Source organism: Haematobia irritans, chromosome 2 (assembly GCF_050003625.1).
Source record: "Haematobia irritans isolate KBUSLIRL chromosome 2, ASM5000362v1, whole genome shotgun sequence".
In the NCBI taxonomy this organism is placed as follows: Eukaryota; Metazoa; Arthropoda; class Insecta; order Diptera; family Muscidae; genus Haematobia; species Haematobia irritans.
The window spans coordinates 202563516-202582155 of record NC_134398.1 but is presented as its reverse complement, the minus strand read 5'-3'; the positions used below and the strand labels follow the sequence as shown (position 1 = coordinate 202582155).

Here is an 18640-nt window from a genome sequence, read left to right as displayed (position 1 = left end):
AAAATGTCAAAATTGTATTTCTATAGAAAATGTTGTCAAAATTTTATTTCTATAGAAAATTTTGTCAAAATTTTAATTCTATAGCAAATTTTGTCAAAATTTTATTTCTATAGAAAATTTTGTCAAAATTTTATTTCTATAAAAATTTTGTTAAAATTTGATTTCTATACAAAATTTTGTCAAAATTTTATTTCTATAGAAAATTTTCTTCAAAATTTTAGTTCTATAGAAAATTTTGTCAAAATTTTATTTCTATAGAAAATTTTGTCAAAATTTGATTTCTATAGAAAATTTTGTCAAAATTTTATTTCTATAAAAATTTTGTTAAAATTTGATTTCTATACAAAATGTTGTCAAAATTTTATTTCTATAGAAAATTTTCTTCAAAATTTTAGTTCTATAGAAAATTTTGTCAAAATTTTATTTCTATAGAAAATTTTGTCAAAATTGTATTTCTGTAGAAAATTTTGTCAAAATTTTATTTCTATAGAAAATTTTGTCAAAATTTTATTTCTATAGAAAATTTTGTTAAAATTTTATTTCTACACAAAATGTCAAAATTTATTTCTATAGAAAATGTCAAAATTGTATTTCTATAGAAAATGTTGTCAAAATTTTATTTCTATAGAAAATTTTGTCAAAATTGTAATTCTATAGCAAATTTTGTCAAAATTTTATTTCTATAGAAAATTTTGTCAAAATTTTATTTCTATAAAAATTTTTGTCAAAATTATATTTCTATAGAAAATGTTGTCAAAATTTTATTTCTATAGAAAATTTTGTCAAAATTTTATTTCTATAGAAAATTTTGTTAAAATTTTATTTCTACACAAAATGTCAAAATTTATTTCTATAGAAAATGTCAAAATTGTATTTCTATAGAAAATGTTGTCAAAATTTTATTTCTATAGAAAATTTTGTCAAAATTGTAATTCTATAGCAAATTTTGTCAAAATTTTATTTCTATAGAAAATTTTGTCAAAATTTTATTTCTATAAAAATTTTTGTCAAAATTATATTTCTATAGAAAATGTTGTCAAAATTTTATTTCTATAGAAAATTTTGTCAAAATTTTATTTCTATAGAAAATTTTGTTAAAATTTTATTTCTACACAAAATGTCAAAATTTATTTCTATAGAAAATGTCAAAATTGTATTTCTATAGAAAATGTTGTCAAAATTTTATTTCTATAGAAAATTTTGTCAAAATTGTAATTCTATAGCAAATTTTGTCAAAATTTTATTTCTATAGAAAATTTTGTCAAAATTTTATTTCTATAAAAATTTTTGTCAAAATTATATTTCTATAGAAAATGTTGTCAAAATTTTATTCTATAGCAAATTTTGTCAAAATTTTATTACTATAGAAAATTTTGTTAAAATTTTATTTCTATAAAGTTTTTTGTCAAAATTATATTTCTATCGAAAATTTTATTTCTATCGAAAATTTTATTTCTATAGAAAACTTTATTTCTAAAATTTTGTCAACATTTTATTTCTATTAAAAAATGTGTCAAATTTTTTGCTATAGAAAATTTTGTTAAAATTTTATTTCTATGGAAAATTTTGTCAAAATTTTATTTCTATAGAAAATTTTGTTAAAATTTTATTTCTATAAAAATTTTTTTTCAAAATTTTATTTCTATAAAAAATTTGTCAAAATTTTATTTCTATAAAAAAAATTTGTTAAATTTTGGTGCTATAGAAAATTTTGTCAAAATTGTATTTCTATAGAAAATTTTGTCAAAATTTTATTTCTATAAAAAAATTTGTCAAAATTTTATTTCTATAAAAAAATTTTGTCAATTTTTTTTTGCTATAGAAAACTTTGTCAAAATTTTATTTCTATAGAAAATTTTGTCAAAATGTAATTTCTATAGAAAATGTGTAAAGTACATTAGTTGAAGAGGAATATTTTGTAAAATCTACTAAAACATCAAGAATTATACCAATCTACGAAATAGTAAAAAATCTACCATTTATGGTAGAATTCTACCAATTAGAGCAACCGTGGTCAGAATAGAAACGTATTGATTTTGAAAGAAATCGGTTCAAATTTAGATATAGTTCCCAGAAATTTTTCTGGAACAAACTTTCAATATTTTCGTTATGATACTTTTATATTTGTATTTCGAATTTATTATTACAGGATTGTATAATAAATTGATAATTGAATAGGCTTCATTTAAGGTATCATATAATCGGTGCCGTTCTCTTCTTTACTTTTTTTCAGAATGACTCAATGATTCAGATTTTTTCTAATAAAATTGCAATAGTATTACACCATAAAAGTTCTGTGAAAGGAAACTAAAAAAAAAACAAATCTACAATAATTTGCAATGGAATTGTATTCTCACACTTTTATCGAGATCTAAAGAAATCAACTTAAGACATTTGACATAAACAACATAGTAAATGGACGTGGAGGTTTATAGGGGTAAAGAGTTAGGCTTTGTTTTTAATTAACATATGTAGGCACACTTCTTCAAATCTAGGTTTATTTCATCATTTTTATTGAAACACCTCCTCAATTCACTAAAAGATTAGTAAACTACGTCTCTGTTTTTGTTTAAGTTTAAAATATTTTTAGCTCTTAAACACTTTGCCGACATCTCATCGACTCCAGCATAACAGTATAAAAACCCACATCATTCCATGTCGGTTTATTTCGAATGCATGTTGTTTGTGGTAGTTTAGGTTTTTGTGAAATTCTTTGATGTCAATCACTCTATTGCTAATGTCCGGCGATGATTCACAATTCTCCAGACTCGATCTATTATCGATGAGAAATTGTGAATTGAACAGAAAAAAATACAAAAAAACTAAACCATAGCAACAAACTCACTACCAACTATCATCACTTTGCAATGCCATTGTGGGGAAAATGACATCAAATGTTCACGACAAGATCCTAAGACAATATCGAAGAGAGTGATATAATACTTGACCAAATAACGAAATACCTTATCTCTGGATTGTGAAATGATTTAGAATTGGTCTTGACAAATTAAATATACGAAAAATATACATTTGGTATATTTATATAAAGATAAAATTTCGACAACTTTATCTATAGAAGAAATATTAACCAATAATATTTTCTATAAATATGCATTATTTATACCCGTAGAAAATATACAAGACTGTGGTAATGACATTCGAAGAGAGAGAGAGAGAGAGAGAGAGAGATATGAAAAGAGGATTTTTCATAACATATCTCCTCAATGCACTCTCCGATAAACTACTTTCCTATGGAACGAAATTTTAGAAAATCGAAATTCTACTTTCCTATAAAATGTTTTCTTTAAGAGCAAATAAGTTATGATGTTATGGAGAATTGATTTTGTAGAAGTGTTAGTGAAGCCAGTCTGTTTGAAAGTGAAGTTAACACCCACCAAATCTTGAATGTAAATAGAGAGAACAAAATGGTTTACAATAAAAACTATGTTAAAAAAGATCTCTGATGTTGTACGCAAAAAAGAAAACTCTTCAGTGTTCTCTTTACATAGCAACTATATTCTGATTAATATTAGTAATTCTAAGTACTGCTATTTGGTTGCTTATTTTTTAGGGTAAAATTATTTCATAAATTTAATTTTTATTTAAATGATGTTTTGGTAGATTTTGCTAAATATTCCACTAACAGGTTCTTCAATTTTTGATTTAAATAAAATTTTTACCAAATTTCCTATTTAAATAAAATTTTGATCAAATTTCGTAGAAATCTTATATAGAAGTAAAGTTTTTACAAAATTTTCTATAGAAATAAAATTTTGACAAACTTTTCTATAGAAATAAAATGATGACAAAATTTAAAAAAAAAATCTATAGAAATAAAATTTTAATAAAACTTTCTATAGAAATAAAATTTTGACAAAATTTTCTATAGAAATAAAATCTTGACTAAATTTTCTATAGAAATAAAGTTTTGACAAAATTTTCAATAGATATAAAATTTTGACAAAATTTTCTATAGAAATACAATTTTTAACAAAATTTTCTATAGAAATAAAATTTTGACAAAATTTTCTATAGAAATAAAATTTTGACAAAATTTTCTATAGAAATAAAATTTTGACAAAATTTGCTATAGAAATAAAATTTTGACAAAAATTTCTATAGAATTTTGACAAAATTTTCCAGAAATAAACTTTTGACAAAATTTTCAATAGAAATAAAATTTTGACAAACTTTTCTATAGAAATAAAATGATGACAAAATTTAAAAAAAAATTCTATAGAAATAAAATTTTAATAAAACTTTCTATAGAACTAAAATTTTGACAAAATTTTCTATAGAAATAAAATCTTGACAAAATTTTCTATAGAAATAAAGTTTTGACAAAATTTTCAATAGATATAAAATTTTGACAAAATTTTCTATAGAAATACAATTTTTAACAAAATTTTCTATAGAAATAAAATTTTGACAAAATTTTCTATAGAATTACATTTTTTGACAACTTTTCTATAGAAATAAAATTTTGACAAAATTTTCTATAGAAATAAAATTTTGACAAAATTTTCTATAGAAATAAAATTTTGACAAAATTTGCTATAGAAATAAAATTTTGACAAAATTTTCTATAGAATTTTGACAAAATTTTCCAGAAATAAACTTTTGACAAAATTTTCTATAGAAATAAAATTTTGACAAACTTTTCTATAGAAATAAAATTTTGACAAAATTTTCTATAGAAATAAAATTTTGACAAAATTTTCTATAGAAATAAAATTTTGACAACATTTTCTATAGAAATAAAATTTTGACAAAATTTTCTATAGAAATAAATTTTTGACAAAATTTTCTATAGAAATAAAATTTTGACAAAATTTTCTATAGAAATAAAATTTTGACAAAATTTTCTATAGAAATAAAATTTTGACAACATTTTCTATAGAAATAAAATTTTTACAAAATTTTGACAAAATTTTCTATAGAAATAAAATTTTTGACAAAATTTTCTATAGAAATAAAATTTTCACAACATTTCTATGGAAATAAAATTTTTGACAAAATTGTGTATAGAAATAAAATTTTGACAACTTTTCTATAGAAATAAAATTTTGACAAAATTTGCTATAGAAATAAAATTTTGACGAAATTTGCTATAGAGGAAAAAATTTTGACAACTTTTCTACAGAAATAAAATTTTGACAACTTTTCTACAGAAATAAAATTTTGACAACATTTTCTATAGAAATAAAATTTTGACAACATTTTCTAAAGAAATAAAATTTTTACAAGATTTTCTATAGAAATAAAATTTTTGACAAAATTTTCTATAGAAATAAAATTTTTGACAAAATTTTCTATAGAAATAAAATTTTCACAACATTTCTATGGAAATAAAATTTTTGACAAAATTGTCTATAGAAATAAAATGTTGACAACTTTTCTATAGAAATAAAATTTTGACAAAATTTACTATAGAAATAAAATTTTGACGAAATTTGCTATAGAGGAAAAAATTTTGACAAAATTTTCTATAGAAATAAAATTTTGACAACTTTTCTACAGAAATAAAATTTTGACAACTTTTCTATAGAAATAAAATTTTGACAACATTTTCTATAGAACAAAAATTTTGACAAAATTTGCTATAAAAATAAAATGTTGACAAAATTTTCTATAGAAATAAAATTTTGACGAAATTTGCTATAGAGGAAAAAATTTTGACAAAATTTTCTATAGAAATAAAATTTTGACAACATTTTCTAAAGAAATAAAATTTTTACAAAATTTTGACAAAATTTTCTATAGAAATAAAATTTTTGACAAAATTTTCTATAGAAATAAAATTTTTGACAAAATTTTCTATAGAAATAAAATTTTCACAACATTTCTATGGAAATAAAATTTTTGACAAAATTGTCTATAGAAATAAAATGTCAACTTTTCTACAGAAATAAAATTTTGACAACTTTTCTACAGAAATAAAATTTTGACAACATTTTCTATAGAACAAAAATTTTGACAAAATTTGCCATAAAAATAAAATGTTGACAAAATTTTCTATAGAAATAAAATTTTGACAAAATTTTCTATAGAAATAAAATTTTAATAAAATTTTCTATAGAAATAAAATGTTAATAAAATTTTCTATAGAAATAAAATTTTGGCAAAATTTTCTATGGAAAGAAAATTTCGTAAAAATTAAATTGAGATACGAGGGTGACCCAGTAAGTACCCTCACGGATTGATGTAATTTAATATGGTGAAGATGGTCGTAAACGCCTATGGTCGAAGTTGGCTCGGTGGGAACCACAGTTCCACACTCTTCAAGAGGACAATTCATTCAGATCATTCCAAAACAGAGTTTGAAGCGGCTCAAGCGAAATCCTATAAAGTTTCTGTGTCGACGCAACGTAAACCCACTTATACACCGAAGCCCAAGAACACTGAAATGCGTTCGGCGAACTAGCTCACCGGTGAGATCGATATGATCAAATTGGTCCATTTGAGCTGCTGAGTCATCCAGTGTATTCAATGAATTTTGACCCATGAGACATTTTTGGTTTCTAAAAAAGTTATTCGATGGGCACAAATATCAAAAATTTAAATAAATACCACAAAATTTTTCTTTCCCGGAACAAATCGGTCATAATAAATTTTTCAAAAAAAAAAAAAATAATAATACAAATTATAATTTTAAAAATCTTTAAACTAAAAATGCAAAATTCTAAAAAATAATTTAATTTACATTTTGTCTCTATATTCTCTATATTTCTCTAAGTCAAAAATTTTTTTCTTCAAATTAAGGAATAGTATCCTTACTTCAAAGACACGTGACTTTAACGGAGTGACGCAAAATTAAAAAAATCGTGTCCCAATTTTAATGAAAAAATTCAAAATAATGTTTTTAAAGGAATCTATCCTTAAATTGTGTCCTAAAATTTAGGTTGCATAATATATAAATATTATAAATATTTTTTAAATGTACCTAGCCTTACCTAAGGAAATTAACACAAAAAAAAAACAGTTAAATTTCGCATTTTTTAATTAATTTTTTTTTAATTCGAATAAAATCAATTATTTGGTAAATGTACTTCCATCTGTAGTATTAATACTCCATAAATATTACGTCTTAAATTATTTTTTGCAACAACTCAAAAAATGCAAGCTTTCATCTATAATATTATCGCATCATGTAACGCCATAATGGCTGCATCATAAATCTTTATCGCGATGTGGTGGTGACCCATTTGTAAGAATAGAATATTTTTTCATACTCTTCTCTATCATTTTTAGATTTTCATATAATTTGATAAATTTTATTTTGTTTTATTCCACTCAAATGTTGGCAATATATCAAGCAAATAAAGTCATTTTTTTCGTATTTACAAATTCGGTTAATAGGTTGAGAATGTTGCCACCAGTAATAGACGCCGAGTGGTCTTCGGTTATGGTTTTTCAATATTTTGGTAATAATTTTTGGCCTACATTACAAACTTATTCTTTCACGACCATCAACCCATAGCTCCCTCCCTCACGCCCAAATAAAATCAATAAATCTCATTTGGAAAGTAGAGCCAGCAAAACCATCAAACACTATAGAGAGAGAGTATAAAGAATCCTCCCCTTTTGCTCTGTCATTCATTCTCTCTCTCTCATTTACCAAGGGCTTGAAGGGATATTTGGAAAAGTTTTTGAAATTGCTTCGCAAACTTGCAAACCAATGCAGCGAAGGAAAATATGTCACGAACGTGGTTGTTTTTCATAACAAACATGCGTAAGGAATTTCAAATTCTATTTGCGGGAGTCTTTGAAATTTCCATAGTGACGACATAGTTTCAGTCAATTCAAACAAAAGTTGCTAACCACAAAGTTTCTAGATGACATTTTGTTTGTAAACGTAACGAACGAATTGCATATTTTAAGAGAAATGAAAATGAAAACAATTAGGTCATTGCAAAAGAAAAGAAAGCAACATCCTGTAATAAAAGGTGTTTTATAGAAAACTTTTGATAAGAGCTCAATAGGAATTGGAGCGGAAAAGGTTTTAGTAATGCTTTTAAATTGTATAGAAAATGTTGTAAAAATATATAGTAGAAAATTATACCATGATTTTATGTCTATAGAAAATTTTTATAAAATTGTATTTCTTTAGAAAATTTTTGCAAAATGTTATTCCCTATAGGACATTTCTTCAAAATTTTATTTCTATAATTTTTTTTGCAAAATTTTGTCAATATTTCATTTTTATGGAAATTTAGTCAAAATTTTATTACTATAGAAATTTTTGAGTCAAAATTTTTTTACTATAGATTTTTTTATTTTTTCAAAATTTAATTTTTATAGGAAATAGTGTCAAAATTCCATATATATAAAAAATTTTGTCAAAATTCCATATCTATAACAAATTTTGTCAAAATTTAATTTCTATAGGAAATTTTATCAATCTTTCACTTAATAGGAAGTTTCATCAACATTTAATTTCGTAGAATATTTTGTCAAAATTTCATTCATAGGAAATTTTGTCAAAATTCCTTTTCTATAGTAAATTTTGTCAAAATTCCATTTCTATAGTAAATTTTGTCAAAATTTCATTTCTATAGGTAATTTTGTCTAAATTTAATTTCTTAATGAAATTTTGTCGAAATTTCATTTCTATAGAAAATTTAGTCAAAATATAACTTCTTTTGGAAATTTTGTCAAAATTTCATTCATAAGAAATTTTGTCAAAATTTAATTTTATAGGAAATTTTGTCAAGATTTAATTTTTTTAGGAAATTTTGTCGAAATTTCATTTCTATAGGAAATTTTGTCAAAATTTAATTTTTTTAGCAAATTTGCCAAAATTTCATTTCTATTTATTTACAAAATTTTATTTCTATAGAAAATTTTTGCAAAAATTTTATTTCTATAGAAAATTTTGTCAAAATTTTATTTCTATAGAAAATTTTGTCAAAATTTTATTTCTATAGAAAATTTTGTCAAAATTTAATTTCTTAATGAAATTTTGTCGAAATTTCATTTCTATAGGAAATTTAGTCAAAATATAATTTCTTTTGGAAATTTTGTCAAAATTTTATTTCTATAGAAAATTTTGTCAAAATTTTATTCCTATAGAAAATTTTGTAAAAATTTTATTTCTATGGAAAATTTTTGCAAAACTTTATTTCTATAGCAAAATTTGTCAAAATTTTATTTCTATAGAAAATTTTGTCAAAATTTTATTTCTATAGAAAATTTTGAATATCTATGAAAAAATAAAATAAATAAAATAACAATGAAATATGTCTACAATTTTGTATACATAGACAAATAATAAAGATTTTTATGATGTTATTTCAAATTTTGGGGATATATACCATTTTTCATTTTGTAAGCGTTTATATAACAAATTTTGTCAAAATTCCATATCTATAACAAATTTTTGTCAAAATTTCATTCATAGGAAATTTTGTCAAAATTCCATTTCTATAGTAAATTTTGTCAAAATTTCATTTCTATAGGTAATTTTGTCAAAATTTAATTTCTTAATGAAATTTTGTCGAAATTTCATTTCTATAGGAAATTTAGTCAAAATATAATTTCTTTTGGAAATTTTGTCAAAATTTCATTCATAGGAAATTTTGTCAAAATTTAGTTTTATAGGAAATTTTGTCAAGATTTAATTTGTTTAGGAAATTTTGTCGAAACTTCATTTCTATAGAAAATTTTGTCAAAATTTTATTTCTATAGAAAATTTTGTCAAAATTTAATTTCTTAATGAAATTTTGTCGAAATTTCATTTCTATAGGAAAATTAGTCAAAATATAATTTCTTTTGGAAATTTTGTCAAAATTTCATTCATAGGAAATTTTGTCAAAATTTAATTTTATAGGAAATTTTGTCAAGATTTAATTTTTTTAGGAAATTTTGTCGAAATTTCATTTCTATAGGAAATTTGTCAAAATTTAATTTCTTTAGCAAATTTTGCCAAAATTTCATTTCTATTTATTTACAAAATTTTATTTCTATAGAAAATTTTGTCAAAATTTTATTTCTATAGAAAATTTTGTCAAAATGTAATTTCTATAGAAAATTTTGTCAAAATTTTATTTCTATAGAAAATTTTGTAAAAATGTAATTTCTATAGAAAATTTTGTCAAAATGTAATTTCTATAGAAAATTTTGTCAAAATGTAATTTCTATAGAAAATTTTGTCAAAATTTTATTTCTATAGAAAATTTTGTCAAAATTTTATTTCTATAGAAAATTTTGTCAAAATTTTATTTCTATAGAAAATTTTGTCAAAATTTTATTTCTATAGAAAGTTTTGTCAAAATTTTATTTCTATAGAAAATTTTGTCAAAACTTTATTTCTATAGAAAATTTTGTCAAAATTTTATTTCTATAGAAAATTTTGTACAAATTTTATTCCTATAGAAAATTTTGTACAAATTTTATTCCTATAGAAAATTTTGTAAAAATTTTATTTCTATGGAAAATTTTTGAAAAACTTTATTTCTATAGCAAAATTTGTCAAAGTTTTATTTCTATAGCAAAATTTGAATATCTATGAAAAAATAAAATAAATAAAATAACAATGAAATATGTCTACAATTTTGTATACATAGACAAATAATAAAGATTTTTATGATGTTATTTCAAATTTTGGGGATATACTCCATTTTTCATTTTGTAAGCTTTTACATTGTGAAATTGATCCCCCAAAAAAATTGTGTACATTTTTCATTTACGTTTGCGAGGTTTTATTTCATATCCTAAGCGACATTGAGGATTTATACCATAGTTAAATATGTCCCCAATGCGGGGAACGTTATTCATTTCTGATTTTTGGTATTTATCTGATGGGGACTCATTTCGTGCCGGCGGTATTTTAAGCTGCATTCTAACAAAATAATTAAATACGGAGAAGTACATATTTTTGATTTAAAAAGAAGTTTCCCAAATTTTTGATTTAATAAGGGGAAAAATGTCACTTAAGCTACCAAGGAAATTTGTAAAGTTTAAGGTGAGTATTAAGTTCGAGTTTAGCCGCTAAAATCGTCATTTTTTCACGATTACTTTTCTTTAATAATCCATTTTATGGAATACAAACTTTGTGAAAATTTGCTTTGGGCTATTCTTCCCCATCAAGTTATAATGAAATCTGCAACAAATATGTATAATTTTATGCCTTTTTTTACTGATTTAGTTTTCACTTTAGTGAAAAACGACGATTTTAGCGGCTAAACTCGAACTTAATACCCACCTTTACCGTGTAATACGAAACCACACACTTTTTAATAGAAAAATTCTTTCGAGTGTTTATTTGTAAAGCAAATTTTCATTTCTATTTGGAAATTTTTTATTTCTATAGCAAATTGCGTCTACTTGTAGAATAGTTTATTGAATTAAAAAAAAATGTTATAAAGTTGTACTTTCTCAATTTTGGACTAAAGAGTAAAGTCTTTTGAAACAATCAGATATTATTCTCACTCCTCCCTTAAACTAATTTTGTTTCTTATCTTATCGGTTTTTTTCTGGCGTGTCGTTCTCTTTTCCTCTGTGATAAGAATTAACGGGAAGTGCTTGCGTTGCTAACACCCATATCACAATCACTGTATTTATTAAATTTTAGTTTTAGAAAGATATTTTTTTTTTGTAGTTCAAAAAGAAAAATACAAAAAATTGGAAAAAAAAAACAGATTGTTTTCTGCATGCCATTTTTTTTAGTTTTTAATTACCGTCATTATCTGCAGTAAAGCATTTACAAGCTGTAGTTTCACATCGCAAAAATAAAAGATTAGCAATTCTTATAAAAAAATTGTGTAACGTTTTTTTTTTTTTTTTATGTGGATGCATCTGTTATTAATGAAGCGTATGATTTTATTATTTAAATCTGTCAATTTGATGATAAGAATGTTATTATGACAATTACACTAAAAAAAAAACAAGAATTTCCTATAGAAATGAAATTTTAGATATGTTGAGAAAATATCCTATAAAAACAAAATTTGGAATTTTTTTTTAGAAATTAAATTTTGAAAACAAATCCTATACAAATAAAATTTTGCAAAAATTTTCTATAGAAATGAAATTTTTAGAAATTTTCCCAATGAAATAAAATTCCAATAGAAATGACATTTTGACAAAATTTACAATAGAAATGAAGTTTTGAGAAAATTTCCTATAGTAATACAATTTTGACAAAAAATGTTTATAGTAATAAAATTTTTACAAAATTTCCTATAGAAATTAAATTTTTACAAAATTTCCTATAGTTAAAAAATTTTGACAAAATTTCCTATAGCAATAAACTTTTGACACAAAAAAAACTTCTATAGTAATAACATTTATAAAAAATGAAATTTTGGCAAAATTTCCTATAAAAATGAAATTTTGACAAAATTTGTAATATATATCTAATTTTGACAAAATTTCCTAAATATTTTCTATAAAAAAAAATTGGACAAAATTTTCTATAGAAACAAAATTTTGACAAAAGTTTTCTATAGAAATAAAATTGTGACAAAAATTTTCTAAAGATTTAAAATTTTGGAAAAATTTTGTATTGAAATAACATTTTGCAAAAATTTTGTATAGAAATAAAATATTGACAAATTTTCTACAGAAATACATTTTTGGCAAAATTTTCTATAGAAGTAACATTTTCGAAAAATTTTCTAGAGAAATAAAATTTTTGAAAGTTTTCTATAGAAATAAAATTTTGTCAAAATTTTCTATAGAAACAAATCAATAATCGATTGTTTCTATGAACTCAAGCCGAACAAAATTAATAATCAGAATAGAAATAAAATTTTGTCAAAATTTTCTATAGAAATAAAATTGTGGAAAAATTTTCCATAGAAATAAAATTTTGGAAAAATTTTCTACAGAAATAAAATTTTACCAAAATTTTCTACAGAAAATAAATTTTGAAAAAATTTTCTATAGAAATAAATTTTCTATAGAAGTAACATTTTCGGAAAATTTTCTAGAGAAATAAAATTTTTAGAAAATGTTCTATAGAAATAAAATTTTCAGAAAATATTCTGTAGATGCAAAATTTTGCAAAAAAAAATTGCTATAGAAATAAAATTTCGCAAAAAATTTCTATAGGCATAACATTTTGACAAATTTTTCTATAGAAATAAAATTTTGACAACATATTCTATAGAAATACAATTTTGACAAAATTTTCTATAGAAATACAATTTTGACAAAATTTTCTAAAGAAGTAAAATTGTGATAACATTTTCAACAGAAATAAAATTTTGACAAACCTTTCTATAGAAATAAAATTTTAACAAAATTTTCTATAGAAATAAAATTTTGACAAAATTTTCTATAGAAATAAAATTTTTTTTGTTTGTTATTGTCGGCTTCTCTTCAATCGTTATTGTTGTTTTTGATCTCAGCTTAAAGCCATGCATTGACTAAACTACAAGTGTAGCTTAACCAACGGAGGAAAAGTATGCTTGTCAAATTTATTTGGGCAAAGCCCTATAGACTGCAAGATGGTTGGATGTACAGCTGTTTCGGAATTACCACATTCCTCATCAGCATCCTCTACTTGCAGCAAAACTATCAACCAATTATCAGAATAAATTCGGGTAATTCACTCAACCCAAAGTGAACTACACTTGAACCTCCCGAAAAAAATTTTGATAAATTTTGAACCTCCCGAAAAAAAATTTTCTACAGAAATAAAATTTTAACAAAATTTTCTATAGAAATAAAATTTTGACAAAATTTTCTACAGAAATACAATTTTGAAAAAATTTTCTATAGAAATAAAATTTCAACAAAATTTTCTATAGAAATAAAATTTTAACAAAAATTTTCTATAGAATTAAATTTTTGAGAAATTTTTCTATAGAAATTAAATTTTGACAAAAACTTTCTATTGAAATTAAATTTTGACAAAAATTATCTATAGAAATAAAATTTGGACAAATTTTTCTATAGAAATAAAATTTTGCAATAATTTTCTATAGAAACAAATTGTTTTCAAATATATTCCATAGAAATAAAATTTTGTAAACATTTTCTACAAAAAAAATTGGACAAAATTTTCTATAGAAATAAAATTTTGACAAAATTTTCTATAGAAATAAAATTTTGACAAAAATTTCTATAGAAATAAAATTTTGACAAAATTTTCTATAGAAATAAAATTTTGCAAAAATTTTCCATAGAAATAAAATTTTGTAAACATTTTCTACAAACAAAATTGGACAAAATTTTCTATAGAAATAAAATTTTTACAAAAATTTTCTATAGAAATACAATTTTGACAAAAATTTTCTATAGAATTTAATTTTTGACAAAATTTTCTATAGAAATAAAATTTTGCAAAAATTTTGTATAGAAATAAAATTTTGTCAAAATTTTCTATGGCAATAAATTTGTGGCAGTTTTTCTATACAAGTAACATTTTCGGAAAATTTTGTAGAGAAATAAAATTTTTAGAAAATTTTCTATAGAAATAAAATTTTCAGAAAATATTCTATAGATACAAAATTTTGCAAAAAATTTTCTATAGAAATAAAATTTCTATAGACATAAAATTTTGACAAATTTTTCTATAGAAATAAAATTTTGATAAAATTTTCTACGGACATAAAATATTGATAACATTTTCTATAGAAGTAAAATTTTGATAAAATTTTCTACAGAAATACAATTTTGACAAGATTTTCTATAGAACTAAAATTTTGACAAAATTTTCCATAGAAGTAAAATTTTAATAAAATTTTCTACAGAAATAAAATTTTGACAAAATTTTCTATAGAAATAAAATTTTGACAGAATTTTCTATAGAAATAAAAAGTTGACAAAATTTTCTATAGAATTAAAATTTTGACAAAATTTTCTATAGAAATAAAATTTTGGCAAAATTTTCTATAAATAAAATTTCGGCAAAATTTTCTATAGAAGTAACATTTTCGGAAAATTTTCTAGAGAAATAAAATTTTTAGAAAATTTTCTATAGATACAAAATTTTGCCAAAAATTTTCTATAAAAATAAAATTTCCCCAAAATTTTCTATAGACATAACATTTTGACAAAATATTCTATACACATAAAATTTTGACAAAATTTTCTATAGACATAAAATTTTGATAAAATATTCTGTAGAAATTAAATTTTGACAAAATTTGCTATAGAAATAAAATTTTGACAAAATTTTTATTGAAGTAAAATTTTGACAAAATTTTCTATAGAATTAAAATTTTGACAAAATTTTCTATATAGAAATAAAATTTTGGCAAAATTTTCTATAGAAATAAAATTTCGGCAAAATTTTCTATAGAAGTAACATTTACGGAAAATTTTCTAGAGAAATAAAATTTTTAGAAAATTTTCTATAGATACAAAATTTTGCCAAAAATTTTCTATAAAAATAAAATTTCCCCAAAATTTTCTATAGACATAACATTTTGACAAATTTTCTATACACATAAAATTTTGACAAAATTTTCTATAGACATAAAATTTTGATAAAATATTCTATAGAAATTACATTTTGACAAAATTTGCTATAGAAATAAAATTTTGACAAAATTTTTATTGAAGTAAAATATTGACAAAATTTTCTATAAAATAAAGTTTTGACAACATTTTCTATAGAAATAAAATGTTTACAAAATTTTCTATAGAAATAAAATATTGACAAAATTTTCGAAAGGAATACAATTTTGGCAAAATTTTCTATAGAAAGAACATTTTCTACAGAAATTAAATTTTCTGAAAATTTTCTATAGGTATAAAACTTTGCCAAAAATTATTTATAAAAATAAAATTTTGCCAAAAATTTTCTATGAAAATAAAATTTTGCAAAAATTTTCTATAGAAACAAAATTTTGACAAAGGTTTCGATAATTTTATAGAAAATATGGAAAACAAATATAATATAAATTTTAACAAAAATAGCAAACGGTTATTTAGTCCTGAAATTAGTTCATGGACCACATGGGAAGAACCATGGATTTATAGCAAATTTTAAGAGGGCGAGTATCATACATATGTAGACCAAAAAATGAATCATTTACTTACCTTTTATATTTTCTGTTGATTTTGCAAAAGTTTTGTGATGTGATAATAATGACGAGTTTTTCTGTGTTGGAGGGAGGCTTATGCGTTGACAATGCTCTGTTGTCGTTGTCGGCTGATGTGTATGATTTTTTTTCTTGTGATTTTTTTTCTTGTTATTGTTGTATAGGCTTTGTTTATGTTTTCTTATGGCCTTTGTTTTGTTCTTCACTTCGTTTTGCTATTCTTTAACAAATTTGTCTCACTTTTCTTCTATGTTGTTTATTTCTTTTTGTTTTGTCGTTAACTTCTTTTTCGCGTTTGTCGTTTCGAAAATTCACGTTTGTTCTTTTGCGATTCACGTTTGGCTCACGTAATTTCTTTCGGAGGGGTGTGTGTTTGTTTTTATAGTTGTGTGCAAGTAAAGGAATCCTTGTTGATTTCTTCCTTTTGTTTATGGAGATTGAATTTCACAACAGAGTACAAAGTATCTTCTCGTAGGTAGTATTTTTTGTTTTTATATCTTTTTTTGTTTGCTTCAAGCTCTACTTTCGTTGGTTCTTCAATAAATCATTTTTTGTTGTTTTTTTTTTGGCAAATTTTTTTTCACAATGTCATTTGATAAACACACACTATTGTGGTCTGGTATTTTCTGAAAAACCCCTGTAAGAATAAAAATATAGAATAATTATAATCATAACATGGACCATCAAAAAATTCCATGCATTTTTTAAAGGATTTTTTCTTGGTTATGCATTTTTTTTTAATTTTCAGATTATCACATTTTTATCCAAAACAAGCGATCCAACGAACAATCTACTTCAATATCACGATGGGAACTAAACATTTTTTTTTGGCCGTATCACTTTGGATATAATTCGGAAGTAAACAAGCGTACGTGTGTGTGCTATGTTGTGGGGCATGGGGCATGTGCGTTGTGTTTGCTGTGGCTATTATTCTTCGTTCTCGTTATTGATGGTAAAAGAACTCTCACAAAAAACCTCACAACACAGTAAATGCATAGACAATAGATTCATATAGATGTCCCATGGGTGTCAAACTAAGTTTGACAGTTCCGAAGATTAAGAATAAACGAAGAAAATCAAGAGAATTGAGAGATTTTTGGTACTCTTTTTAACACAACAGGGTGTTCTGTAATAAAAAACTCCTCATAAAAAATTTATTGTGAATGGACAACGAATACAAAAGAATCTCTCTTAACGAAAAAAAACAAAACGAAATGTCAGAAAATTAATTTTTGGAACTGACACTTTGTTTTTGAAGAGAGGTGTGGGACATCTATATGAATCTATTGTCTATGAGTAAATGCTGTAATGGGGCTAACAAGAGAATGTACATTGTTATGATATAAGAGATGAATGCAAGAGAAACCCATAGACAATAGAAATCATAGACAATAGATTCATATAGATGTCCCACACCTCTCTTCAAAAACAAAGTGTCAGTTCCAAAAATTAATTTTCTGACATTTCGTTTTGTTTTTTTTCGTTAAGAGAGATTCTTTTGTATTCGTTGTCCATTCACAATAAATTTTTTATGAGGAGTTTTTTATTACAGAACACCCTGTTGTGTTAAAAAGAGTACCAAAAATCTCTCAATTCTCTTGATTTTCTTCGTTTATTCTTAATCTTCGGAACTGTCAAACTTAGTTTGACACCCATGGGACATCTATATGAATCTATTGTCTATGATAGAAATCTCTCTCCGGCTGTATCTCTCTCTGGCTGTCAAAAAAGCGTATGTGACAGAGTTGTAAAATTTGGTAGTGTAAACATAGAAAGGGTTGCCATTTTCACTAAATAATAATAATTGTTATAATTTATATTTTTTTTTATAGGGTGGCTGATATATAATGCAACAGATTAAAGCGTTATATTTATACCCGGTGCCACACTGTGGAACAGGTTATTGTAAGTTAACGTCTTTGAACGATTTCACCATGGGCACTCGCAAGACCTCTGTGTTGACGTACATTTCTCTACTTGGCCTCGATGCCGAGCTGTAGGCTAATATTATGGTGGATTGATGCTATATATACCGATTTAAAGGGAATTGCCGTGGTGAAATTGTAGGCATGTCATTCTTACAAGCAAAGGACATTCCCAGTTTTGTATGAACACCATTGATAAGAGGGATGTTGTCCTCATGTGGTAATGCAACATGTATACGCAGTGTCTGATATACAGTATGCAAAATCCGGTTGGCTGATAAGTCCCCGGTCTAACAAAGAAAAACACATTTTTTTGTCAAAATTCGTTTTTATTATTCATCAGGAGCGATACAACGATTATAACGACCTTCCAATTTTTGATACCATTTTGATAGTACTCCTTCGGTTTTGCCTCAGTTTCGTTGATCACCTCTTCATTGCAGCCAAATTTCTTCCCTGCGAGCATCCTTTAGAAGTCTGAGAATAAGAAAAAGTCGCTGGGGGCCAGATCTGGAGAATACGGTGGTTGGGGAAGCAATTCGAAGCCCTATGCATGAATTTTTGTCATCGTTCTCAATGACTTGTGGCACGGTGCGTTGTCTTGGTGGAACAACACTTTTTTCTTCTTCATGTGGGACCGTTTTGCCACGATTTCGACCTTCAAACGCTCCAATAACGCCATGTAATAGTCACTGTTGATGGTTTTTCCCTTCTCAAGAT

The 18640-nt window shown here is 23.2% G+C and overlaps 1 protein-coding gene across 3 annotated transcripts in view; it reads right to left on the bottom strand.

Annotated features, from left to right (window-relative positions):
* Positions 1-16851, bottom strand: part of sky (GTPase-activating protein skywalker) — a 227131-nt gene extending 210280 nt beyond the window's left edge. For all 3 annotated transcript variants that reach the window (XM_075297197.1, XM_075297193.1, XM_075297196.1), the window contains exons 1-2: positions 16752-16851; positions 15994-16632 (exon numbers count right to left, since the gene is read on the bottom strand). The gene's annotated coding sequence lies outside the window, so the exon portion shown is untranslated. The remainder of the gene's footprint in view (positions 1-15993; positions 16633-16751) is intronic.
* Between the last annotated feature and the right edge of the window lie 1789 nt (positions 16852-18640).